Raw genomic sequence first — 27,005 nt, 5'->3', positions numbered from 1 at the left:
ACTTGGTTTCCATGGCAGCGGGAAATGGCTTGGGCACTGAACTTGTCTATGGCTGTGGAGTTTTGAGCGCCTTGAGTGAGGAGCTCAATGTTAGTTTTGTGTGGGTGCTCAAGCTGCTTGATTCCATCCCACTGGGCTCAATGGGCATGGGACCAGAAGTGACCCAACAGGGTTTCCTAGATAGCTGCCAGGACAGCTGATGGTATGTGAAGTTCATGAGGCAGGTGGAGTTGTTTTGGCACTGGAAGAGCTGTGCTGCTGCTTCGGGCAGTTGCTATTCACCAGCACACTCCCTTCCCTAGGTGTCATATCCACTTTCAGACATATGTGCTGCCAGAGCACTTGGTTTCCATGGCAGCAAGAAATGGCTAGGGCACTGAACTTGTCTTTGGTCGTGGAGTTTTGAGCGCCTTGAGTGAGGAGCTCCATGATCGTTTTGTGTGGGTGCTGAAGCTGCTTGATTCCATCCCACTGGGCTCAATGGGCATGGGACCGGAAGTGACCCAACAGGGTTTCCAGGATAGCTGCCAGGATAGCTGATGGTATGTGAAGTTCATGAGGCAGGTGGAGTTGTTTTGGCACTGGAAGAGCTGTGCTGCTGCTTCGGGCAGATGCCATTCACCAGCACACTCCCTTCCCTAAGTGTCATATCCACTTTCAGACATATGTGCTGCCAGAGCACTTGGTTTCCATGGCAGCGGGAAATGGCTTGGGCACTGAACTTGTCTTTGGCCATGACGTTTTGAGCGCCTTGAGTGAGGAGCTCCATGTTCGTTTTGTGTGGGTGCTGAAGCTGCTTGATTCCATCCCACTGGGCTCAATGGGCATGGGACCGGAAGTGACCCAACAGGGTTTCCTAGATAGCTGCCAGAACAGCTGATGGTATGTGAAGTTCATGAGGCAGGTGGAGTTGTTTTGGCAGTGGAAGAGCTGTGCTGCTGCTTCGGGCAGTTGCCATTCACCACCACACTCCCTTCCCTAGGTGTCATATCCACTTTCAGACATATGTGCTGCCAGAGCACTTGGTTTCCATGCCAGCGGAAAATGTCTTCGGCACTGAACTTGTCTTTGGCTGTGGAGTTTTGAGCGCCTTGAGTGAGGAGCTCCATGTTAGTTTTGTGTGGGTGCTGAAGCTGCTTGATTCCATCCCTTTGGGCTCAATGGGCATGGGACCGGAAGTGACCCAAAAGGGTTTCCTAGATAGCTTCCAAGACAGCTGATGGTATGTGAAGTTCATGAGGCAGGTGGAGTTGTTTTGGCACTGGAAGAGCTGTGCTGCTGCTTCGGGCAGTTGCCATTCACCAGCACACTCCCTTCCCTAGGTGTCTTATCCAATTTCAGACATATGTGCTGCCAGAGCACTTGGTTTCCATGGCAGCGGGAAATGGCTTGGGCACTGAACTTGTCTTTGGCCATGTACATTTGAGCGCCTTGAGTGAGTAGCTCCATGTTCGTTCTGTTTATGTGCTGAAGCTGCTTGATTCCATCCCACTGGGCTCAATGGGCATGGGACCGGAAGTGACACAACAGGGTTTCCTAGATAGCTCCCAGGACAGCTGATGGTATGTGAAGTTCATGAGGCAGGTGGAGTTGTTTTGGCAGTGGAAGAGCTGTGCTGCTGCTTCGGGCAGTTGCCATTCACCAACAGACTCCCTTCCCTAGGTGTCATATCCATTTTCAGACATATGTGCTGCCAGAGCACTTGGTTTCCATGGCAGCGGGAAATGGCTTGGGCACTGAACTTGTCTTTGGCTGTGGAGTTTGGAGCGCCTTGAGTGAGGAGCTCCATGTTAGATTTGTGTGGGTGCTGAAGCTGCTTGATTCCATCCCACTGGGCTCAATGGGCATGGGACCGGAAGTGACCCAACAGGGTTTCCTAGATAGGTGCCAGGACAGCTGATGGTATGTGAAGTTCATGAGGCAGGTGGAGTTGTTTTGGCAGTGGAAGAGCTGTGCTGCTGCTTCGGGCAGTTGCCATTCACCAGCACACTCCCTTCCCTAGGTGTCATATCCACTTTCAGACATATGTGGTGCCAGAGCACTTGGTTTCCATGGCAGCGGCAAATGGCCAGGGCACTGAACTTGTCTTTGGCTGTGGAGTTTTGAGCGCCTTGAGTGAGGAGCTCAATGTTAGTTTTGTGTGGGTGCTGAAGCTGCTTGATTCCATCCCACTGGGCTCAATGGGCATGGGACCGGAAGTGACCCAACAGGGTTTCCTAGATAGGTGCCAGGACAGCTGATGGTATGTGAAGTTCATGAGGCAGGTGGAGTTGTTTTGGCACTGGAAGAGCTGTGCTGCTGCTTCGGGCAGTTGCCATTCACCAGCACACTCCCTTCCCTAGGTGTCATATCCACTTTCAGACATAAGTGGTGCCAGAGCACTTGGTTTCCATGGCAGCGGGAAATGGCTTGGGCACTGAACTTGTCTTTGGCCATGTACATTTGAGCGCCTTGAGTGAGGAGCTCCATGTTAGATCTGTGTGGGTGCTGAAGCTGCTTGATTCCATCCCACTGGGCTCAATGGGCATGGGACCGGAAGTGACACAACAGGGTTTCCTAGATACCTGCCAAGACAGCTGATGGTATGTGAAGTTCATGAGGCAGGTGGAGTTGTTTTGGCACTGGAAGAGCTGTGCTGCTGCTTCGGGCAGTTGCCATTCACCAGCACACTCCCTTCCCTAGGTGTCATATCCACTTTCAGACATATGTGCTGCCAGAGCACTTGGTTTCCATGGCAGCGGGAAATGGCTTGGGCACTGAACTTGTCTTTGGCTGTGGAGTTTTGAGCGCCTTGAGTGAGGAGCTTCATGTTAGATTTGTGTGGGTGCTCAAGCTGCTTGATAACATCCCACTGGGCTCAATGGGCATGGGACCGGAAGTGACCCAACAGGGTTTCCTAGATAGCTGCCAGGACAGCTGATGGTATGTGAAGTTCATGAGGCAGGTGGAGTTGTTTTGGCAGTGGAAGAGCTGTGCTGCTGCTTCGGGCAGTTGCCATTCACCACCACACAGAGTCCCTTCCCTAGGTGTCATATCCACTTTCAGACATGTGTGCTGCCAGAGCACTTGGTTTCCATGGCAGCGGGAAATGGCTTGGGCACTGAACTTGTCTTTGGCTGTGGAGTTTTGAGCACCTTGAGTGAGGAGCTCCATGTTAGTTTTGTGTGGGTGCTCAAGCTGCTTGATTCCATCCCACTGGGCTCAATGGGCATGGGACCGGAAGTGACCCAACAGGGTTTCCTAGATAGCTGCCAGGACAGCTGATGGTATGTGAAGTTCATGAGGCAGGTGGAGTTGTTTTGCACTGAAAGAGCTGTGCTGCTGCTTCGGGCAGTTGCCATTCACCAGCACAGTCCCTTCCCTAGGTGTCATATCCACTTTCAGACATATGTGGTGCCAGAGCACTTGGTTTCCATGGCAGCGGGAAATGGCTTGGGCACTGAACTTGTCTTTGGCCGTGGAGTTTTGAGCGCCTTGAGTGATGAGCTCCATGTTAGATTTGTGTGTTTGCTGAAGCTGCTTGATTCCATCCCACTGGGCTCAATGGGCATGGGACTGGAAGTGACCCAACAGGGTTTCCTAGATAGGTGCCAGGACAGCTGATGGTATGTGAAGTTCATGAGGCAGGTGGAGTTGTTTTGGCAGTGGAAGAGCTGTGCTGCTGCTTCGGGCAGTTGTCATTCACCAGCACACTCCCTTCCCTAGGTGTCATATCCACTTTCAGACATATGTGGTGCCAGAGCACTTGGTTTCCATGGCAGCGGGAAATGGCCAGGGCACTGAACTTGTCTTTGGCTGTGGAGTTTTGAGCGCCTTGAGTGAGGAGCTCCATGTTCGTTTTGTGTGGGTGCTGAAGCTGCTTGATTCCATCCCTTTGGGCTCAATGGGCATGGGACCGGAAGTGACCCAACAGGGTTTCCTAGATAGCTGCCAGAACAGCTGATGGTATGTGAAGTTCATGAGGCAGGTGGAGTTGTTTGGGCACTGGAAGAGCTGTGCTGCTGCTTCGGGCAGTTGCCATTCACCAGCACACTCCCTTCCCTAGGTGTCATATCCACTTTCAGACATATGTGCTGCCAGAGCACTTGGTTTCCATGGCAGAGGGAAATGGCTTGGGCACTGAACTTGTCTTTGGTCATGTACATTTGAGCGTCTTGAGTGAGGAGCTCCATGTTAGATCTGTGTGGGTGCTCAAGATGCTTGATTCCATCCCACTGGGCTCAATGGGCATGGGACTGGAAGTGACCCAACAGGGTTTCCTAGATAGCTGCCAGGACAGCTGATGGTATGTGAAGTTCATGAGGCAGGTGGAGTTGTTTTGGCACTGGAAGAGCTGTGCTGCTGCTTCGGGCAGTTGCCATTCACCAGCACACTCCCTTCCCTAGGTGTCATATCCACTTTCAGACATATGTGCTGCCAGAGCACTTGGTTTCCATGGCAGCGGGAAATGGCTTGGGCACTGACTTGTCTTTGGCTGTGGAGTTTGGAGCGCCTTGAGTGAGGAGCTCCATGTTAGATTTGTGTGTTTGCTGAAGCTGCTTGATTCCATCCCACTGGGCTCAATGGGCATGGGACCGGAAGTGACCCAACAGGGTTTCCTAGATAGGTGCCAGGACAGCTGATGGTATGTGAAGTTCATGAGGCAGGTGGAGTTGTTTTGGCACTGGAAGAGCTGTGCTGCTGCTTCGGGCAGTTGCCATTCACCAGCACACTCCCTTCCCTAGGTGTCATATCCACTTTCAGACATATGTGCTGCCAGAGCACTTGGTTTCCATGGCAGCGGGAAATGGCTTGGGCACTGAACTTGTCTTTGGCTGTGGAGTTTTGAGCGCCTTGAGTGAGGAGCTCCATGTTAGTTTTGTGTGGGTGCTGAAGCTGCTTGATTCCATCCCACTGGGCTCAATGGGCATGGGACCGGAAGTGACCCAACAGGGTTTCCTAGATAGCTGCCAGGACAGCTGATGGTATGTGAAGTTCATGAGGCAGGTGGAGTTTTTTTGGCAGTGGAAGAGCTGTGCTGCTGCTTCGGGCAGTTGCCATTCACCAGCACACTCCCTTCCCTAGGTGTCATATCCACTTTCAGACATATGTGCTGCCAGAGCACTTGGTTTCCATGGCAGCGGGAAATGGCTTGGGCACTGAACTTGTCTTTGGCTGTAGAGTTTTGAGCGCCTTGAGTGAGGAGCTCCATGTTCGTTTTGTGTGTGTGCTGAAGCTGCTTGATTCCATCCCACTGGGCTCAATGGGCATGGGACCAGAATGACCCAACAGGGTTTCCTAGATAGCTGCCAGGACAGCTGATGGTATGTGAAGTTCATGAGGCAGGTGGAGTTGTTTTGGCAGTGGAAGAGCTGTGCTGCTGCTTCGGGCATTTGCCATTCACCAGCACACTCCCTTCCCTAGGTGTCATATCCACTTTCAGACATATGTGCTGCCAGAGCACTTGGTTCCATGGCAGCGGGAAATGGCTTGGGCACTGAACTTGTCTTTGGCCGTCGAGTTTTGAGCGCCTTGAGTGAGGGGTTGGTGCTGAAGCTGCTTGATTCCATCCCACTGGGCTCAATGGGCATGGGACCAGAAGTGACCCAACAGGGTTTCCTAGATAGCTGCCAGGACAGCTGATGGTATGTGAAGTTCATGAGGCAGGTGGAGTTGTTTTGGCACTGGAAGAGCTGTGCTGCTGCTTCGGGCAGTTGCCATTCAGCAGCACACTCCCTTCCCTAGGTGTTATATCCACTTTCAGACATATGTGCTGCCAGAGCACTTGGTTTCCATGGCAGCGGGAAATGTCTTCGGCACTGAACATGTCTTTGGCTGTGGAGTTTTGAGCGCATTGAGTGAGGAGCTCAATGTTAGTTTTGTGTGGGTGCTCAAGCTGCTTGATTCCATCCCACTGGGCTCAATGGGCATGGGACCAGAAGTGACCCGACAGGGTTTCCTAGATAGCTGCCAGGACAGCTGATGGTATGTGAAGTTCATGAGGCAGGTGGAGTTGTTTTGGCAGTGGAAGAGCTGTGCTGCTGCTTCGGGCAGTTGCCATTCACCAGCACACTCCCTTCCCTAGGTGTCATATCCACTTTCAGACATATGTGCTGCCAGATCACTTGGTTTCCATGGCAGCGGGAAATGGCTTGGGCACTGAACTTGTCTTTGGCTGTGGAGTTTTGAGCGCCTTGAGTGAGGAGCTCCATGTTCGTTTTGTGTGTTGCTCAAGCTGCTTGTTTCCATCCCACTGGGCTCAATGGGCATGGGACCGGAAGTGACCCAACAGGGTTTCCTAGATAGCTGCCAGGACAGCTGATGGTATGTGAAGTTCATGAGGCAGGTGGAGTTGTTTTGGCAGTGGAAGAGCTGTGCTGCTGCTTCGGGCAGTTGCCATTCACCACCACACTCCCTTCCCTAGGTGTCATATCCACTTTCAGACATATGTGCTGCCAGAGCACTTGGTTTCCATGGCAGCGGGAAATGGCTTGGGCACTGAACTTGTCTTTGGCCGTCGAGTTTTGAGCGCCTTGAGTGAGGGGTAGGTGCTGAAGCTGCTTGATTCCATCCCACTGGGCTCAATGGGCATGGGACCGGAAGTGACCCAACAGGGTTTCCTAGATAGCTGCCAGGACAGCTGATGATATGTCAAGTTCATGAGGCAGGTGGAGTTGTTTTGGCAGTGGAAGAGCTGTGCTGCTGCTTCGGGCAGTTGCCATTCACCAGCACACTCCCTTCCCTAGGTGTCATATCCACTTTCAGACATATGTGCTGCCAGAACACTTGGTTTCCATGGCAGCGGGAAATGTCTTAGGCACTGAACTTGTCTTTGGCTGTGGAGTTTTGAGCGCCTTGAGTGAGGAGCTCAATGTTAGTTTTGTGTGGGTGCTCAAGCTGCTTGATTCCATCCCACTGGGCTCAATGGGCATGGGACCAGAAGTGACCCGACAGGGTTTCCTAGATAGCTGCCAGGACAGCTGATGGTACGTGAAGTTCATGAGGCAGGTGGAGTTGTTTTGGCACTGGAAGAGCTGTGCTGCTGCTTCGGGCAGTTGCCATTCACCAGCACACTCCCTTCCCTAGGTGTCATATCCATTTTCAGACATATGTGCTGCCAGAGCACTTGGTTTCCATGGCAGCGGGAAATGGCTTGGGCACTGAACTTGTCTTTGGCCTTGACGTTTTGAGCGCCTTGAGTGAGGAGCTCCATGTTCGTTTTGTGTGGGTGCTGAAGCTGCTTGATTCCATCCCACTGGGCTCAATGGGCATGGGACCAGAAGTGACCCAACAGGGTTTCCTAGATAGCTGCCAGGACAGCTGATGGTATGTGAAGTTCATGAGGCAGGTGGAGTTGTTTTGGCACTGGAAGAGCTGTGCTGCTGCTTCGGGCAGTTGCCATTCACCAGCACACTCCCTTCCCTAGGTGTCATATCCACTTTCAGGCATATGTGCTGCCAGAGCACTTGGTTTCCATGGCAGCGGGAAATGGCTTGGGGACTGAACTTGTCTTTGGCTGTGGAGTTTTGAGCGCCTTGAGTGAGGAGCTCCATGTTCGTTTTGTGTGGGTGCTCAAGCTGCATGATTCCATCCCACTGGGCTCTATTTGCATGGGACCGGATGTGACCCAACAGGGTTTCCTAGATACCTGCCAGAACAGCTGATGGTATGTGAAGTTCATGAGGCAGGTGGAGTTGTTTTGGCAGTGGAAGAGCTGTGCTGCTGCTTCGGGCAGTTGCCATTCACCACCACACAGAGTTCCCTATGTGTCATATCCATTTTCAGACATATGTGCTGCCAGAGCACTTGGTTTCCATGGCAGCGGGAAATGGCCAGGGCACTGAACTTGTCTTTGGCTGTGGAGTTTTGAGCGCCTTGAGTGAAGAGCTCAATGTTAGTTTTGTGTGGGTGCTCAAGCTGCTTGATTCCATCCCATTGGGCTCAATGGGCATGGGACCAGAAGTGACCCAACAGGGTTTCCTAGATAGCTGCCAGGACAGCTGATGGTATGTGAAGTTCATGAGGCAGGTGGAGTTGTTTTGGCACTGGAAGAGCTGTGCTGCTGCTTCGGGCAGTTGCCATTCACCAGCACACTCCCTTCCCTAGGTGTCATATCCACTTTCAGACATATGTGCTGCCAGAGCACTTGGTTTCCATGGCAGCGGGAAATGGCTTGGGCACTGAACTTGTCTTTGGCTGTGGAGTTTTGAGCGCCTTGAGTGAGGAGCTCCATGTTCGTTTTGTGTGGGTGCTGAAGCTGCTTGATTCCATCCCACTGGGCTCCATGGGCATGGGACCGGAAGTGAGCCAACAGGGTTTCCTAGATAGCTGCCAGGACAGCTGATGGTATGTGAAGTTCATGAGGCAGGTGGAGTTGTTTTGGCACTGGAAGAGCTGTGCTGCTGCTTCGGGCAGTTGCCATTCACCAGCACACTCCCTTCCCTAGGTGTCATATCCACTTTCAGACATATGTGGTGCCAGAGCACTTGGTTTCCATGGCAGCGGGAAATGGCTTGGGCACTGAACTTGTCTTTGGCTGTGGAGTTTTGAACGCCTTGAGTGAGGAGCTCCATGTTAGTTTTGTGTGGGTGCTGAAGCTGCTTGTTTCCATCCCACTGGGCTCAAAGGGGATGGGACCGGAAGTGACCCAACAGGGTTTCCTAGATAGCTGCCAGGACAGCTGATGGTATGTGAAGTTCATGAGGCAGGTGGAGTTGTTTTGGCAGTGGAAGAGCTGTGCTGCTGCTTCGGGCAGTTGCCATTCATCAGCACACTCCCTTCCCTAGGTGTCATATCCACTTTCAGACATATGTGCTGCCAGAGCACTTGGTTTCCATGGCAGCGGGAAATGGCTTCGGCACTGAACTTGTCTTTGGCCATGAGGTTTTGAGCGCCTTGAGTGAGGAGCTCCATGTTAGATTTGTGTGGGTGCTGAAGCTGCTTGATTCCATCCCACTGGGCTCAATGGGCATGGGACCGGAAGTGACACAACAGGGTTTCCTAGATAGCTGCCAGGACAGCTGATGGTATGTGAAGTTCATGAGGCAGGTGGAGTTGTTTTGGCACTGGAAGAGCTGTGCTGCTGCTTCGGGCAGTTGCCATTCACCAGCACACTCCCTTCCCTAGGTGTCATATCCACTTTCAGGCATATGTGCTGGCAGAGCACTTGGTTTCCATGGCAGCGGGAAATGGCTTGGGCACTGAACTTGTCTTTGGCTGTGGAGTTTTGAGCACCTTCAGTGAGGAGCTCCATGTTCGATTTGTGTGGGTGCTCAAGCTGCTTAATTCCATCCCACTGGGCTCAATGGGCATGGGACCGGAAGTGACCCAACAGGTTTCCTGGATAGCTGCCAGGACAGCTGATGGTATGTGAAGTTCATGAGGCAGGTGGAGTTGTTTTGGCAGTGGAAGAGCTGTGCTGCTGCTTCGGGCAGTTGCCATTCACCAGCACACTCCCTTCCCTAGGTGTCATATCCACTTTCAGACATATGTGCTGCCAGAGCACTTGGTTTCCATGGCAGCAGGAAATGGCTAGGGCACTGAACTTGTCTTTGGCTGTGTAGTTTTGAGCGCCTTGAGTGAGGAGCTCCATGTTAGCTTTGTGTGGGTGCTGAAGCTGCTTGATTCCATCCCACTGGGCTCAATGGGCATGGGACCGGAAGTGACCCAACAGGGTTTCCTAGATAGCTGCCAGAACAGCTGATGGTATGTGAAGTTCATGAGGCAGGTGGAGTTGTTTTGGCAGTGGAAGAGCTGTGCTGCTGCTTCGGGCAGTTGCCATTTACCAGCACACTCCTTTCTCTAGGTGTCATATCCACTTTCAGACATATGTGCTGCCAGAGCACTTGGTTTCCATGGCAGCGGGAAATGGCTTGGGCACTGAACTTGTCTTTGGCTGTGGAGTTTTGAGCGCCTTGAGTGAGGAGCTCCATGTTCGTTTTGTGTGGGTGCTCAAGCTGCATGATTCCATCCTACTGGGCTCCATGGGTATGGGACCGTAAGTGACCCAACAGCGTTTCCTAGATAGGTGCCAGGACAGCTGATTGTAGGTGAAGTTCATGAGGCAGGTGGAGTTGTTTTGGCAGTGGAAGAGCTGTGCTGCTGCTTCGGGCAGTTGCCATTCACCAACACACTCCCTTCCCTAGGTGTCATATCCACTTTCAGACATATGTGCTGCCAGAGCACTTGGTTTCCATGGCAGCGGGAAATGGCTTGGGCACTGAACTTGTCTTTGGCCGTCGAGTTTTGAGCGCCTTTTGTGAGGAGGAGGTGCTGAAGCTGCTTGATTCCATCCCACTGGGCTCAATGGGCATGGGACCAGAAGTGACCCAACAGGGTTTCCTAGATAGCTGCCAGGACAGCTGATGGTATGTGAAGTTCATGAGGCAGGTGGAGTTGTTTTGGCACTGGAAGAGCTGTGCTGCTGCTTCGGGCAGTTGCCATTCACCAGCACACTCCCTTCCCTAGGTGTCATATCCACTTTCAGACATATGTGCTGCCAGAGCACTTGGTTTCCATGGCAGCGGGAAATGGCCAGGGCACTGAACTTGTCTTTGGCTGTGGAGTTTTGAGCGCCTTGAGTGAGGAGCTCAATGTTAGTGTTGTGTGTTTGCTGAAGCTGCTTGATTCCATCCCACTGGGCTCAATGGGCATGGGACCGGAAGTGACCCAACAGGGTTTCCTAGATAGATGCCAGGACAGCTGATGGTATGTGAAGTTCATGAGGCAGGTGGAGTTGTTTTGGCACTGGAAGAGCTGTGCTGCTGCTTCGGGCAGTTGCCATTCACCAACACACTCCCTTCCCTAGGTGTCATATCCACTTTCAGACATATGTGCTGCCAGAGCACTTGGTTTCCATGGCAGCGGGAAATGGCTTGGGCACTGAACTTGTCTTTGGACATGACGTTTTGAGCGCCTTGAGTGAGGAGCTCCATGTTAGATTTGTGTGGGTGCTGAAGCTGCTTGATTCCATCCCACTGGGCTCAATGGGCATGGGACCGGAAGTGACCCAACAGGGTTTCCTAGATAGGTGCCAGGACAGCTGATGGTATGTGAAGTTCATGAGGCAGGTGGAGTTGTTCTGGCACTGGAAGAGCTGTGCTGCTGCTTCGGGCAGTTGCCATTCACCAGCACACTCCCTTCCCTAGGTGTCATATCCACTTTCAGACATATGTGCTGCCAGAGCACTTGGTTTCCATGGCAGCGGGAAATGGCTTGGGCACTGAACTTGTCTTTGGCTGTGGAGTTTTGAGCGCCTTGAGTGAGGAGCTCAATGTTAGTTTTGTGTGGGTGCTGAAGCTGCTTGATTCCATCCCTTTGGGCTCAATGGGCATGGGACCAGAAGTGACCCAACAGGGTTTCCTAGATAGCTGCCAGGACAGCTGATGGTATGTGAAGTTCATGAGGCAGGTGGAGTTGTTTTGGCACTGGAAGAGCTGTGCTGCTGCTTCGGGCAGTTGCCATTCACCAGCACACTCCCTTCCCTATGTGTCCTATCCACTTTCAGACATATGTGCTGCCAGAGCACTTGGTTTCCATGGCAGCGGGAAATGTCTTCGAAACTGAACTTGTCTTTGGCTGTGGAGTTTTGAGCGCCTTGAGTGAGGAGCTCCATGTTCGTTTTGTGTGGGTGCTGAAGCTGCTTGATTCCATCCCACTGGGCTCAATGGGCATGGGACCGGAAGTGACCCAACAGGGTTTCCTAGATAGCTGCCAGGACAGCTGATGGTATGTGAAGTTCATGAGGCAGGTGGAGTTGTTTTGGCACTGGAAGAGCTGTGCTGCTGCTTCGGGCAGTTGCCATTCACCACCACACTCCCTTCCCTAGGTGTCATATCCACTTTCAGACATATGTGCTGCCAGAGCACTTGGTTTCCATGGCAGCGGGAAATGGCTTGGGCACTGAACTTGTCTTTGGCTGTGGAGTTTTGAGCGCCTTGAGAGAGGAGCTCCATGTTCATTTTGTGTGGGTGCTCAAGCTGCATGATTCCATCCAACTGGGCTCCATGGGTATGGGACCGGAAGTGACCCAACAGGGTTTCCTAGATAGGTGCCAGGACAGCTGATTGTAGGTGAAGTTCATGAGGCAGTTGGAGTTGTTTTGGCAGTGGAAGAGCTGTGCTGCTGCTTCGGGCAGTTGCCATTCACCAGCACACTCCCTAGCCTAGGTGTCATATCCACTTTCAGACATATGTGCTGCCAGAGCACTTGGTTTCCATGGCAGCGGGAAATGGCTTCGGCACTGAACTTGTCTTTGGCCATGTACATTTGAGCGCCTTGATTGAGGAGCTCCATGTTAGATCTGTGTGGGTGCTCAAGCTGCTTGATTCCATCCCACTGGGCTCAATGGGCATGGGACCGGCAGTGACACAAAAGGGTTTCCTAGATAGCTGCCAGGACAGCTGATGGTATGTGAAGTTCATGAGGCAGGTGGAGTTGTTTTGGCAGTGGAAGAGCTGTGCTGCTGCTTCGGGCAGTTGCCATTCACCAGCACACTCCCTTCCCTAGGTGTCATATCCACTTTCAGACATATGTGCTGCCAGAGCACTTGGTTTCCATGGCAGCGGGAAATGGCTTGGGCACTGAACTTGTCTTTGGCCATGACGTTTTGAGCGCCTTGAGTGAGGAGCTCCATGTTAGATTTGTGTGTTTGCTGAAGCTGCTTGATTCCATCCCACTGGGCTCAATGGGCATGGGACCAGAAGTGACCCAACAGGGTTTCCTAGATAGCTGCCAGGACAGCTGATGGTATGTGAAGTTCATGAGGCAGGTGGAGTTGTTTTGGCAGTAGAAGAGCTGTTCTGATGCTTCGCCCAGTTGCCATTCACCAGCACACTCCCTTGCCTAGGTGTCATATCCACTTTCAGACATATGTGCTGCCAGAGCACTTGGTTTCCATGGCAGCGGGAAATGGCCAGGGCACTGAACTTGTCTTTGGCTGTGGAGTTTTGAGCGCCTTGAGTGAGGAGCTCCATGTTAGATTTGTGTGTTTGCTGAAGCTGCTTGATTCCATCCCTTTGGGCTCAATGGGCATGGGACCGGAAGTGACCCAACAGGGTTTCCTAGATAGGTGCCAGGACAGCTGATGGTATGTGAAGTTCATGAGGCAGGTGGAGTTGTTTTGGCACTGGAAGAGCTGTGCTGCTGCTTCAGACAGTTGCCATTCACCAGCACACTCCCTTCCCTAGGTGTCATATCCACTTTCAGACATATGTGCTGCCAGAGCACTTGGTTTCCATGGCAGCGGGAAATGGCTATTGCACTGAACTTGTCTTTGGCCGTGGAGTTTTGAGCGCCTTGAGTGAGTAGCTCCATGTTCATTTTGTGTGGGTGCTCAAGCTGCTTGATTCCATCCCACTGGGCTCAATGGGCATGGGACCGGAAGTGACCCAACAGGGTTTCCTACATAGCTGCCAGGACAGCTGATGGTATGTGAAGTTCATGAGGCAGGTGGAGTTGTTTTGGCAGTGGAAGAGCTGTGCTGCTGCTTCGGGCAGTTGCCATTCACCACCACACTCCCTTCCCTAGGTGTCATATCCACTTTCAGACATATGTGCTGCCAGAGCACTTGGTTTCCATGGCAGCGGGAAATGGCCAGGGAACTGAACTTGTCTTTGGCTGTGGAGTTTTGAGCGCCTTGAGTGAGGAGCTCCATGTTAGTTTTGTGTGGGTGCTGAAGCTGCTTGATTCCATCCCACTGGGCTCAATGGGCATGGGACCGGAAGTGACCCAACAGGGTTTCCTAGATAGGTGCCTGGACAGCTGATGGTATGTGAAGTTCATGAGGCAGGTGGAGTTTTTTTGGCAGTGGAAGAGCTGTGCTGCTACTTCGGGCAGTTGCCATTCACCAGCACACTCCCTTCCCTAGGTGTCATATCCACTTTCAGACATATGTGCTGCCAGAGCACTTGGTTTCCATGGCAGCGGGAAATGGCTTGGGCACTGAACTTGTCTTTGGCTGTGGAGTTTTGAGCGCCTTGAGTGAGGAGCTCCATGTTCATTTTGTGTGGGTGCTGAAGCTGCATGATTCCATCCAACTGGGCTCCATGGGTATGGGACCGGAAGTGACCCAACAGGGTTTCCTAGATAGGTGCCAGGACAGCTGAATGTAGGTGAAGTTCATGAGGCAGGTGGAGTTGTTTTGGCACTGGAAGAGCTGTGCTGCTGCTTCGGGCAGTTGCCATTCACCAGCACACTCCCTTGCCTAGGTGTCATATCCACTTTCAGACATATGTGCTGCCAGAGCACTTGGTTTCCATGGCAGCGGGAAATGGCTTGGGCACTGAACTTGTCTTTGGCTGCGGAGTTTTGAGCGCCTTGAGTGAGGAGCTCCATGTTCTTTTTGTGTGGGTGCTGAAGCTGCTTGATTCCATCCCACTGGGCTCAATGGGCAATGGACCGGAAGTGACACAACAGTGTTTCCTAGATAGTTGCCAGGACAGCTGATGGTATGTGAAGTTCATGAGGCAGGTGGAGTTGTTTTGGCACTGGAAGAGCTGTGCTGCTGCTTCGGGCAGTTGCCATTCACCAGCACACTCCAATCCCTAGGTGTCATATCCACTTTCAGACATATGTGCTGCCAGAGCACTTGGTTTCCATGGCAGCGGGAAATGGCTAGGGCACTGAACTTGTCTTTGGCCGTGTAGTTTTGAGCGCCTTGAGTGAGGAGCTCCATGTTAGCTTTGTGTGGGTGCTGAAGCTGCTTGATTCCATCCCACTGGGCTCAATGGGCATGGGACCAGAAGTGACCCAACAGGGTTTCCTAGATACCTGCCAAGACAGCTGATGGTATGTGAAGTTCATGAGGCAGGTGGAGTTGTTTTGGCACTGGAAGAGCTGTGCTGCTGCTTCGGGCAGTTGCCATTCACCAGCACACTCCCTTCCCTAGGTGTCATATCCACTTTCAGACATATGTGCTGCCAGAGCACTTGGTTTCCATGGCAGCGGGAAATGGCTTGGGCACTGAACTTGTCTTTGGCTGTGGAGTTTTGAGCGCCTTGAGAGAGGAGCTCCATGTTCATTTTGTGTGGGTGCTCAAGCTGCATGATTCCATCCAACTGGGCTCCATGGGTATGGGACCGGAAGTGACCCAACAGGGTTTCCTAGATAGGAGCCAGGACAGCTGATTGTAGGTGAAGTTCATGAGGCAGTTGGAGTTGTTTTGGCAGTGGAAGAGCTGTGCTGCTGCTTCGGGCAGTTGCCATTCACCAGCACACTCCCTTCCCTAGGTGTCATATCCACTTTCAGACATATGTGCTGCCAGAGCACTTGGTTTCCATGGCAGCGGGAAATGGCTTGGGCACTGAACTTGTCTTTGGCTGTGGAGTTTTGAGCGCCTTGAGTGAGGAGCTCCATGTTAGTTTTGTGTGGGTGCTGAAGCTGCTTGATTCCATCCCTTTGGGCTCAATGGGCATGGGACCGGAAGTGACCCAACAGGGTTTCCTAGATAGGTGCCAGGACAGCTGATGGTATGTGAAGTTCATGAGGCAGGTGGAGTTGTTTTGGCAGTGGAAGAGCTGTGCTGCTGCTTCGGGCAGTTGCCATTCACCAGCACACTCCCTTCCCTAGGTGTCATATCCACTTTCAGACATATGTGCTGCCAGAGCACTTGGTTTCCATGGCAGCGGGAAATGGCTTGGGCACTGAACTTGTCTTTGGCCATGTACATTTGAGCGCCTTGAGTGAGGAGCTCCATGTTAGATCTGTGTGGGTGCTGAAGCTGCTTGATTCCATCCCACTGGGCTCAATGGGCATGGGACTGGAAGTGACCCAACAGGGTTTCCTTGATAGGTGCCAGGACAGCTGATGGTATGTGAAGTTCATGAAGCAGGTGGAGTTGTTTTTTCAGTGGAAGAGCTGTGCTGATGCTTCGGGCAGTTGCCATTCACCACCACACTCCCTTCCCTAGGTGTCATATCCACTTTCAGACATATGTGGTGCCAGAGCACTTGGTTTCCATGGCAGCGGGAAATGGCCAGGGCACTGAACTTGTCTTTGGCTGTGGAGTTTTGAGCGCCTTGAGTGAGGAGCTCCATCTTAGTTTTGTGTGGGTGCTCAAGCTGCTTGATTCCATCCCTTTGGGCTCAATGGGCATGGGACCGGAAGTGACCCAACAGGGTTTCCTAGATAGGTGCCAGGACAGCTGATGGTATGTGAAGTTCATGAGGCAGGTGGAGTTGTTTTGGCACTGGAAGAGCTGTGCTGCTGCTTCAGACAGTTGCCATTCACCAGCACACTCCCTTCCCTAGGTGTCATATCCACTTTCAGACATATGTGCTGCCAGAGCACTTGGTTTCCATGGCAGCGGGAAATGGCTATTGCACTGAACTTGTCTTTGGCCGTGGAGTTTTGAGCGCCTTGAGTGAGTAGCTCCATGTTCATTTTGTGTGGGTGCTCAAGCTGCTTGATTCCATCCCACTGGGCTCAATGGGCATGGGACCGGAAGTGACCCAACAGGGTTTCCTAGATAGCTGCCAGGACAGCTGATGGTATGTGAAGTTCATGAGGCAGGTGGAGTTGTTTTGGCAGTGGAAGAGCTGTGCTGCTGCTTCGGGCAGTTGCCATTCACCACCACACTCCCTTCCCTAGGTGTCATATCCACTTTCAGACATATGTGCTGCCAGAGCACTTGGTTTCCATGGCAGCGGGAAATGGCCAGGGCACTGAACTTGTCTTTGGCTGTGGAGTTTTGAGCGCCTTGAGTGAGGAGCTCCATGTTAGTTTTGTGTGGGTGCTGAAGCTGCTTGATTCCATCCCACTGGGCTCAATGGGCATGGGACCGGAAGTGACCCAACAGGGTTTCCTAGATAGGTGCCTGGACAGCTGATGGTATGTGAAGTTCATGAGGCAGGTGGAGTTTTTTTGGCACTGGAAGAGCTGTGCTGCTGCTTCGGGCAGTTGCCATTCACCAGCACACTCCCTTGCCTAGGTGTCATATCCACTTTCAGACATATGTGCTGCCAGAGCACTTGGTTTCCATGGCAGCGGGAAATGTCTTCGGCACTGAACTTGTCTTTGGCTGCGGAGTTTTGAGCGCCTTGAGTGAGGAGCTCCATGTTCTTTTTGTGTGGGTGCTGAAGCTGCTTGATTCCATCCCACTGGGCTCAATGGGCATGGGACCGGAAGTGACACAACAGTGTTTCCTAGATAGTTGCCAGGACAGCTGATGGTATGTGAAGTTCATGAGGCAGGTGGAGTTGTTTTGGCACTGGAAGAGCTGTGCTGCTGCTTCGGGCAGTTGCCATTCACCAGCACACTCCAATCCCTAGGTGTCATATCCACTTTCAGACATATGTGCTGCCAGAGCACTTGGTTTCCATGGCAGCGGGAAATGGCTAGGGCACTGAACTTGTCTTTGGCCGTGTAGTTTTGAGCGCCTTGAGTGAGGAGCTCCATGTTAGCTTTGTGTGGGTGCTGAAGCTGCTTGATTCCATCCCACTGGGCTCAATGGGCATGGGACCAGAAGTGACCCAACAGGGTTTCCTAGATACCTGCCAAGACAGCTGATGGTATGTGAAGTTCATGAGGCAGGTGGAGTTGTTTTGGCACTGGAAGAGCTGTGCTGCTGCTTCGGGCAGTTGCCATTCACCAGCACACTCCCTTCCCTAGGTGTCATATCCACTTTCAGACATATGTGCTGCCAGAGCACTTGGTTTCCATGGCAGCGGGAAATGGCTTGGGCACTGAACTTGTCTTTGGCTGTGGAGTTTTGAGCGCCTTGAGAGAGGAGCTCCATGTTCATTTTGTGTGGGTGCTCAAGCTGCATGATTCCATCCAACTGGGCTCCATGGGTATGGGACCGGAAGTGACCCAACAGGGTTTCCTAGATAGGAGCCAGGACAGCTGATTGTAGGTGAAGTTCATGAGGCAGTTGGAGTTGTTTTGGCAGTGGAAGAGCTGTGCTGCTGCTTCGGGCAGTTGCCATTCACCAGCACACTCCCTTCCCTAGGTGTCATATCCACTTTCAGACATATGTGCTGCCAGAGCACTTGGTTTCCATGGCAGCGGGAAATGGCTTCGGCACTGAACTTGTCTTTGGCCATGACGTTTTGAGCGCCTTGAGTGAGGAGCTCCATGTTAGATTTGTGTGTTTGCTGAAGCTGCTTGATTCCATCCCACTGGGCTCAATGGGCATGGGACTGGAAGTGACCCAACAGGGTTTCCTAGATAGGTGCCAGGACAGCTGATGGTATGTGAAGTTCATGAGGCAGGTGGAGTTGTTTTGGCAGTGGAAGAGCTGTGCTGCTGCTTCGGGCAGTTGCCATTCACCACCACACTCCCTTCCCTAGGTGTCATATCCACTTTCAGACATATGTGCTGCCAGAGCACTTGGTTTCCATGGCAGCGGGAAATGGCTTGGGCACTGAACTTGTCTTTGGCTGTGGAGTTTGGAGCGCCTTGAGTGAGGAGCTCCATGTTAGATTTGTGTGTTTGCTGAAGCTGCTTGATTCCAACCCACTGGGCTCAATGGGCATGGGACCCGAAGTGACCCAACAGGGTTTCCTAGATAGGTGCCAGGACAGCTGATGGTATGTGAAGTTCATGAGGGGGTTGGAGTTGTTTTGGCACTGGAAGAGCTGTGCTGCTGCTTCGGGCAGTTGCCATTCACCACCACACTCCCTTCCCTAGGTGTCATATCCACTTTCAGACATATGTGGTGCCAGAGCACTTGGTTTCCATGGCAGCGGGAAATGGCCAGGGCACTGAACTTGTCTTTGGCTGTGGAGTTTGTAGCGCCTTGAGTGAGGAGCTCCATGTTAGATTTGTGTGTTTGCTGAAGCTGCTTGATTCCATCCCACTGGGCTCAATGGGCATGGGACCGGAAGTGACCCAACAGGGTTTCCTAGATAGGTGCCAGGACAGCTGATGGTATGTGAAGTTCATGAGGCAGGTGGAGTTGTTTTGGCAGTGGAAGAGCTGTGCTGCTGCTTCGGGCAGTTGCCATCCGCCAGCACACTCCCTTCCCTAGGTGTCATATCCACTTTCAGACATATGTGGTGCCAGAGCACTTGGTTTCCATGGCAGCGGGAAATCGCCAGGGCACTGAACTTGTCTTTGGCTGTGGAGTTTTGAGCGCCTTGAGTGAGGAGCTCCATGTTAGTTTTGTGTGGGTGCTGAAGCTGCTTGATTCCATCCCACTGGGCTCAATGGGCATGGGACCGGAAGTGACCCAACAGGGTTTCCTAGATAGGTGCCAGGACAGCTGATGGTATGTGAAGTTCATGAGGCAGGTGGAGTTTTTTTGGCAGTGGAAGAGCTGTGCTGCTGCTTCGGGCAGTTGACATTCACCAGCACACTCCCTTCCCTAGGTGTCATATCCACTTTCAGACATATGTGCTGCCAGAGCACTTGGTTTCCACGGCAGCGGGAAATGGCTTGGGCACTGAACTTGTCTTTGGCTGTGAAGTTGTGAGCGCCTTGAGTGAGGAGCTCCATGTTAGATCTGTGTGGGTGCTCAAGCTGCTTGATTCCATCCCACTGGGCTCAATGGGCATGGGACCGGAAGTGACCCAACAGGGCTTCCTAGATAGCTGCCAGGACAGCTGATGGTATGTGAAGTTCATGAGGCAGGTGGAGTTGTTTTGGCAGTGGAAGAGCTGTGCTGCTGCTTCGGGCAGTTGCCATTCACCAGCACACTCCCTTCTCTAGGTGTCATATCCACTTTCAGACATATGTGCTGCCAGAGCACTTGGTTTCCATGGCAGCGGGAAATGGCCAGGGCACTGAACTTGTCTTTGGCTGTGGAGTTTTGAGCGCCTTGAGTGAGGAGCTCCATGTTAGTTTTGTGTGGGTGCTGAAGCTGCTTGATTCCATCCCACTGGGCTAAATGGGCAAGGGACCGGAAGTGACCCAACAGGGTTTCCTAGATAGGTGCCTGGACAGCTGATGGTATGTGAAGTTCATGAGGCAGGTGGAGTTTTTTTGGCACTGGAAGAGCTGTGCTGCTGCTTCGGGCAGTTGCCATTCACCAGCACACTCCCTTGCCTAGGTGTCATATCCACTTTCAGACATATGTGCTGCCAGAGCACTTGGTTTCCATGGCAGCGGGAAATGTCTTCGGCACTGAACTTGTCTTTGGCTGCGGAGTTTTGAGCGCCTTGAGTGAGGAGCTCCATGTTCTTTTTGTGTGGGTGCTGAAGCTGCTTGATTCCATCCCACTGGGCTCAATGGGCATGGGACCGGAAGTGACACAACAGTGTTTCCTAGATAGTTGCCAGGACAGCTGATGGTATGTGAAGTTCATGAGGCAGGTGGAGTTGTTTTGGCACTGGAAGAGCTGTGCTGCTGCTTCGGGCAGTTGCCATTCACCAGCACACTCCAATCCCTAGGTGTCATATCCACTTTCAGACATATGTGCTGCCAGAGCACTTGGTTTCCATGGCAGCGGGAAATGGCTTCGGCACTGAACTTGTCTTTGGCCGTGTAGTTTTGAGCGCCTTGAGTGAGGAGCTCCATGTTAGCTTTGTGTGGGTGCTGAAGCTGCTTGATTCCATCCCACTGGGCTCAATGGGCATGGGACCAGAAGTGACCCAACAGGGTTTCCTAGATACCTGCCAAGACAGCTGATGGTATGTGAAGTTCATGAGGCAGGTGGAGTTGTTTTGGCACTGGAAGAGCTGTGCTGCTGCTTCGGGCAGTTGCCATTCACCAGCACACTCCCTTCCCTAGGTGTCATATCCACTTTCAGACATATGTGCTGCCAGAGCACTTGGTTTCCATGGCAGCGGGAAATGGCTTGGGCACTGAACTTGTCTTTGGCTGTGGAGTTTTGAGCGCCTTGAGAGAGGAGCTCCATGTTCATTTTGTGTGGGTGCTCAAGCTGCATGATTCCATCCAACTGGGCTCCATGGGTATGGGACCGGAAGTGACCCAACAGGGTTTCCTAGATAGGAGCCAGGACAGCTGATTGTAGGTGAAGTTCATGAGGCAGTTGGAGTTTTTTTGGCAGTGGAAGAGCTGTGCTGCTGCTTCGGGCAGTTGCCATTCACCAGCACACTCCCTTCCCTAGGTGTCATATCCACTTTCAGACATATGTGCTGCCAGAGCACTTGGTTTCCATGGCAGCGGGAAATGGCTTCGGCACTGAACTTGTCTTTGGCCATGACGTTTTGAGCGCCTTGAGTGAGGAGCTCCATGTTAGATTTGTGTGTTTGCTGAAGCTGCTTGATTCCATCCCACTGGGCTCAATGGGCATGGGACTGGAAGTGACCCAACAGGGTTTCCTAGATAGGTGCCAGGACAGCTGATGGTATGTGAAGTTCATGAGGCAGGTGGAGTTGTTTTGGCAGTGGAAGAGCTGTGCTGCTGCTTCGGGCAGTTGCCATTCACCAGCACACTCCCTTCCCTAGGTGTCATATCCACTTTCAGACATATGTGCTGCCAGAGCACTTGGTTTCCATGGCAGCGGGAAATGGCTTGGGCACTGAACTTGTCTTTGGCTGTGGAGTTTGGAGCGCCTTGAGTGAGGAGCTCCATGTTAGATTTGTGTGTTTGCTGAAGCTGCTTGATTCCAACCCACTGGGCTCAATGGGCATGGGACCGGAAGTGACCCAACAGGGTTTCCTAGATAGGTGCCAGGACAGCTGATGGTATGTGAAGTTCATGAGGGGGTTGGAGTTGTTTTGGCACTGGAAGAGCTGTGCTGCTGCTTCGGGCAGTTGCCATTCACCAGCACACTCCCTTCCCTAGGTGTCATATCCACTTTCAGACATATGTGGTGCCAGAGCACTTGGTTTCCATGGCAGCGGGAAATGGCCAGGGCACTGAACTTGTCTTTGGCTGTGGAGTTTGTAGCGCCTTGAGTGAGGAGCTCCATGTTAGATTTGTGTGTTTGCTGAAGCTGCTTGATTCCATCCCACTGGGCTCAATGGGCATGGGACCGGAAGTGACCCAACAGGGTTTCCTAGATAGGTGCCAGGACAGCTGATGGTATGTGAAGTTCATGAGGCAGGTGGAGTTGTTTTGGCAGTGGAAGAGCTGTGCTGCTGCTTCGGGCAGTTGCCATCCGCCAGCACACTCCCTTCCCTAGGTGTCATATCCACTTTCAGACATATGTGGTGCCAGAGCACTTGGTTTCCATGGCAGCGGGAAATCGCCAGGGCACTGAACTTGTCTTTGGCTGTGGAGTTTTGAGCGCCTTGAGTGAGGAGCTCCATGTTAGTTTTGTGTGGGTGCTGAAGCTGCTTGATTCCATCCCACTGGGCTCAATGGGCATGGGACCGGAAGTGACCCAACAGGGTTTCCTAGATAGGTGCCAGGACAGCTGATGGTATGTGAAGTTCATGAGGCAGGTGGAGTTTTTTTGGCAGTGGAAGAGCTGTGCTGCTGCTTCGGGCAGTTGACATTCACCAGCACACTCCCTTCCCTAGGTGTCATATCCACTTTCAGACATATGTGCTGCCAGAGCACTTGGTTTCCACGGCAGCGGGAAATGGCTTGGGCACTGAACTTGTCTTTGGCTGTGAAGTTGTGAGCGCCTTGAGTGAGGAGCTCCATGTTAGATCTGTGTGGGTGCTCAAGCTGCTTGATTCCATCCCACTGGGCTCAATGGGCATGGGACCGGAAGTGACCCAACAGGGCTTCCTAGATAGCTGCCAGGACAGCTGATGGTATGTGAAGTTCATGAGGCAGGTGGAGTTGTTTTGGCAGTGGAAGAGCTGTGTTGCTGCTTCGGGCAGTTGCCATTCACCAGCACACTCCCTTCTCTAGGTGTCATATCCACTTTCAGACATATGTGCTGCCATAGCACTTGGTTTCCATGGCAGCGGGAAATGGCTTTGGCACTGAACTTGTCTTTGGCCGTGGAGTTTTGAGCGCCTTGAGTGAGGAGCTCCATGTTAGGTCTGTGTGGGTGCTCAAGCTGCATGATTCCATCCAACTGGGCTCCATGGGTATGGGACCGGAAGTGACCCAACAGGGTTTCCTAGATAGGTGCCAGGACAGCTGAATGTAGGTGAAGTTCATGAGGCAGTTGGAGTTGTTTTGGCACTGGAAGAGCTGTGCTGCTGCTTCGGGCAGTTGCCATTCACCAGCACACTCCCTAGCCTAGGTGTCATATCCACTTTCAGACATATGTGCTGCCAGAGCACTTGGTTTCCATGGCAGCGGGAAATGGCTTGGGCACTGAACTTGTCTTTGGCTGTGGAGTTTTGAGCGCCTTGAGTGAGGAGCTCCATGTTCTTTTTGTGTGGGTGCTGAAGCTGCTTGATTCCATCCCACTGGGCTCAATGGGCATGGGACCGGAAGTGACCCAACAGGGTTTCCTAGATACCTGCCAAGACAGCTGATGGTATGTGAAGTTCATGAGGCAGGTGGAGTTGTTTTGGCACTGGAAGAGCTGTGCTGCTGCTTCGGGCAGTTGCCATTCACCAGCACACTCCCTTCCCTAGGTGTCATATCCACTTTCAGACATATGTGCTGCCAGAGCACTTGGTTTCCATGGCAGCGGGAAATGGCTTGGGCACTGAACTTGTCTTTGGCTGTGGAGTTTTGAGCGCCTTGAGAGAGGAGCTCCATGTTCATTTTGTGTGGGAGCTCAAGCTGCATGATTCCATCCCACTGGGCTCCATGGGTATGGGACCGGAAGTGACCCAACAGGGTTTCCTAGATAGGAGCCAGGACAGCTGATTGTAGGTGAAGTTCATGAGGCAGTTGGAGTTGTTTTGGCAGTGGAAGAGCTGTGCTGCTGCTTCGGGCAGTTGCCATTCACCAGCACACTCCCTTCCCTAGGTGTCATATCCACTTTCAGACATATGTGCTGCCAGAGCACTTGGTTTCCATGGCAGCGGGAAATGGCTTCGGCACTGAACTTGTCTTTGGCCATGACGTTTCGAGCGCCTTGAGTGAGGAGCTCCATGTTAGATTTGTGTGTTTGCTGAAGCTGCTTGATTCCATCCCACTGGGCTCAATGGGCATGGGACTGGAAGTGACCCAACAGGGTTTCCTAGATAGGTGCCAGGACAGCTGATGGTATGTGAAGTTCATGAGGCAGGTGGAGTTGTTTTGGCAGTGGAAGAGCTGTGCTGATGCTTCGGGCAGTTGCCATTCACCAGCACACTCCCTTCCCTAGGTGTCATATCCACTTTCAGACATATGTGCTGCCAGAGCACTTGGTTTCCATGGCAGCGGGAAATGGCTTGGGCACTGAACTTGTCTTTGGCTGTGGAGTTTTGAGCGCCTTGAGTGAGGAGCTCCATGTTAGTTTTGTGTGGGTGCTGAAGCTGCTTGATTCCATCCCTTTGGGCTCAATGGGCATGGGACCGGAAGTGACCCAACAGGGTTTCCTAGATAGGTGCCAGGACAGCTGATGGTATGTGAAGTTCATGAGGCAGGTGGAGTTGTTTTGGCACTGGAAGAGCTGTGCTGCTGCTTCGGGCAGTTGCCATTCACCAGCACACTCCCTTCCCTAGGTGTCATATCCACTTTCAGACATATGTGCTGCCAGAGCACTTGGTTTCCATGGCAGCGGGAAATGGCTTGGGCACTGAACTTGTCTTTGGCCATGTACATTTGAGCGCCTTGAGTGAGGAGCTCCATGTTAGATCTGTGTGGGTGCTGAAGCTGCTTGATTCCATCCCACTGGGCTCAATGGGCATGGGACTGGAAGTGACCCAACAGGGTTTCCTTGATAGGTGCCAGGACAGCTGATGGTATGTGAAGTTCATGAAGCAGGTGGAGTTGTTTTTTCAGTGGAAGAGCTGTGCTGATGCTTCGGGCAGTTGCCATTCACCAACAGACTCCCTTCCCTAGGTGTCATATCCATTTTCAGACATATGTGCTGCCAGAGCACTTGGTTTCCATGGCAGCGGGAAATGGCTTGGGCACTGAACTTGTCTTTGGCCATGACGTTTTGAGCGCCTTGAGAGAGGAGCTCCATGTTCATTTTGTGTGGGTGCTCAAGCTGCATGATTCCATCCAACTGGGCTCCATGGGTATGGGACCGGAAGTGACCCAACAGGGTTTCCTAGATAGGAGCCAGGACAGCTGATTGTAGGTGAAGTTCATGAGGCAGTTGGAGTTGTTTTGGCAGTGGAAGAGCTGTGCTGCTGCTTCGGGCAGTTGCCATTCACCAGCACACTCCCTTCCCTAGGTGTCATATCCACTTTCAGACATATGTGCTGCCAGAGCACTTGGTTTCCATGGCAGCGGGAAATGGCTTGGGCACTGAACTTGTCTTTGGCCGTGGAGTTTTGAGCGCCTTGAGTGAGGAGCTCCATGTTCGTTTTGTGTGGGTGCTCAAGCTGCTTGATTCCATCCCACTGGGCTCAATGGGCATGGGACCGGAAGTGACCCAACAGGGTTTCCTAGATAGCTGCCAGGACAGCTGATGGTATGTGAAGTTCATGAGGCAGGTGGAGTTGTTTTGGCACTGGAAGAGCTGTGCTGCTGCTTCGGGCAGTTGCCATTCACCAGCACACTCCCTTCCCTAGGTGTCATATCCACTTTCAGACATATGTGCTGCCAGAGCACTTGGTTTCCATGGCAGCGGGAAATGGCTTGGGCACTGAACTTGTCTTTGGCCATGACGTTTTGAGCGCCTTGAGTGAGGAGCTCCATGTTAGATTTGTGTGTTTGCTGAAGCTGCTTGATTCCATCCCACTGGGCTCAATGGGCATGGGTTTGGAAGTGACCCAACAGGGTTTCCTAGATAGCTGCCAGGACAGCTGATGGTATGTGAAGTTCATGAGGCAGGTGGAGTTGTTTTGGCAGTGGAAGAGCTGTGCTGATGCTTCGGGCAGTTGCCATTCACCAGCACACTCCCTTCCCTAGGTGTCATATCCACTTTCAGACATATGTGCTGCCAGAGCACTTGGTTTCCATGGCAGCGGGAAATGGCTTGGGCAATGAACTTGTCTTTAGCTGTGGAGTTTTGAGCGCCTTGAGTGAGGAGCTCCATGTTAGTTTTGTGTGGGTGCTGAAGCTGCTTGATTCCATCCCTTTGGGCTCAATGGGCATGGGACCGGAAGTGACACAACAGGGTTTCCTAGATAGGTGCCAGGACAGCTGATGGTATGTGAAGTTCATGAGGCAGGTGGAGTTGTTTTGGCACTGGAAGAGCTGTGCTGCTGCTTCAGACAGTTGCCATTCACCAGCACACTCCCTTCCCTAGGTGTCATATCCACTTTCAGACATATGTGCTGCCAGAGCACTTGGTTTCCATGGCAGCGGGAAATGGCTTGGGCACTGAACTTGTCTTTGGCCATGTACATTTGAGCGCCTTGAGTGAGGAGCTCCATGTTAGATCTGTGTGGGTGCTCAAGCTGCTTGATTCCATCCCACTGGGCTCAATGGGCATGGGACTGGAAGTGACCCAACAGGGTTTCCTTGATAGGTGCCAGGACAGCTGATGGTATGTGAAGTTCATGAAGCAGGTGGAGTTGTTTTTTCAGTGGAAGAGCTGTGCTGATGCTTCGGGCAGTTGCCATTCACCAACACACTCCCTTCCCTAGGTGTCATATCCATTTTCAGACATATGTGCTGCCAGAGCACTTGGTTTCCATGGCAGCGGGAAATGGCTTGGGCACTGAACTTGTCTTTGGCTGTGGAGTTTGGAGCGCCTTGAGTGAGGAGCTCCATGTTAGATTTGTGTGTTTGCTGAAGCTGCTTGATTCCATCCCACTGGGCTCAATGGGCATGGGACCAGAAGTGACCCAACAGGGTTTCCTAGATAGGTGCCAGGACAGCTGATGGTATGTGAAGTTCATGAGGCAGTTGGAGTTGTTTTGGCACTGGAAGAGCTGTGCTGCTGCTTCGGGCAGTTGCCATTCACCAGCACACTCCCTTCCCTAGGTGTCATATCCACTTTCAGACATATGTGCTGCCAGAGCACTTGGTTTCCATGGCAGCGGGAAATGGCCAGGGCACTGAACTTGTCTTTGGCTGTGGAGTTTGTAGCGCCTTGAGTGAGGAGCTCCATGTTAGATTTGTGTGTTTGCTGAAGCTGCTTGATTCCATCCCACTGGGCTCAATGGGCATGGGACCGGAAGTGACCCAACAGGGTTTCCTAGATAGGTGCCAGGACAGCTGAT

Source organism: Ochotona princeps, chromosome 1 (assembly GCF_030435755.1).
Source record: "Ochotona princeps isolate mOchPri1 chromosome 1, mOchPri1.hap1, whole genome shotgun sequence".
NCBI classification, from domain to species: domain Eukaryota; kingdom Metazoa; phylum Chordata; class Mammalia; order Lagomorpha; family Ochotonidae; genus Ochotona; species Ochotona princeps.
Note: the sequence above shows the minus strand (reverse complement) of the source record.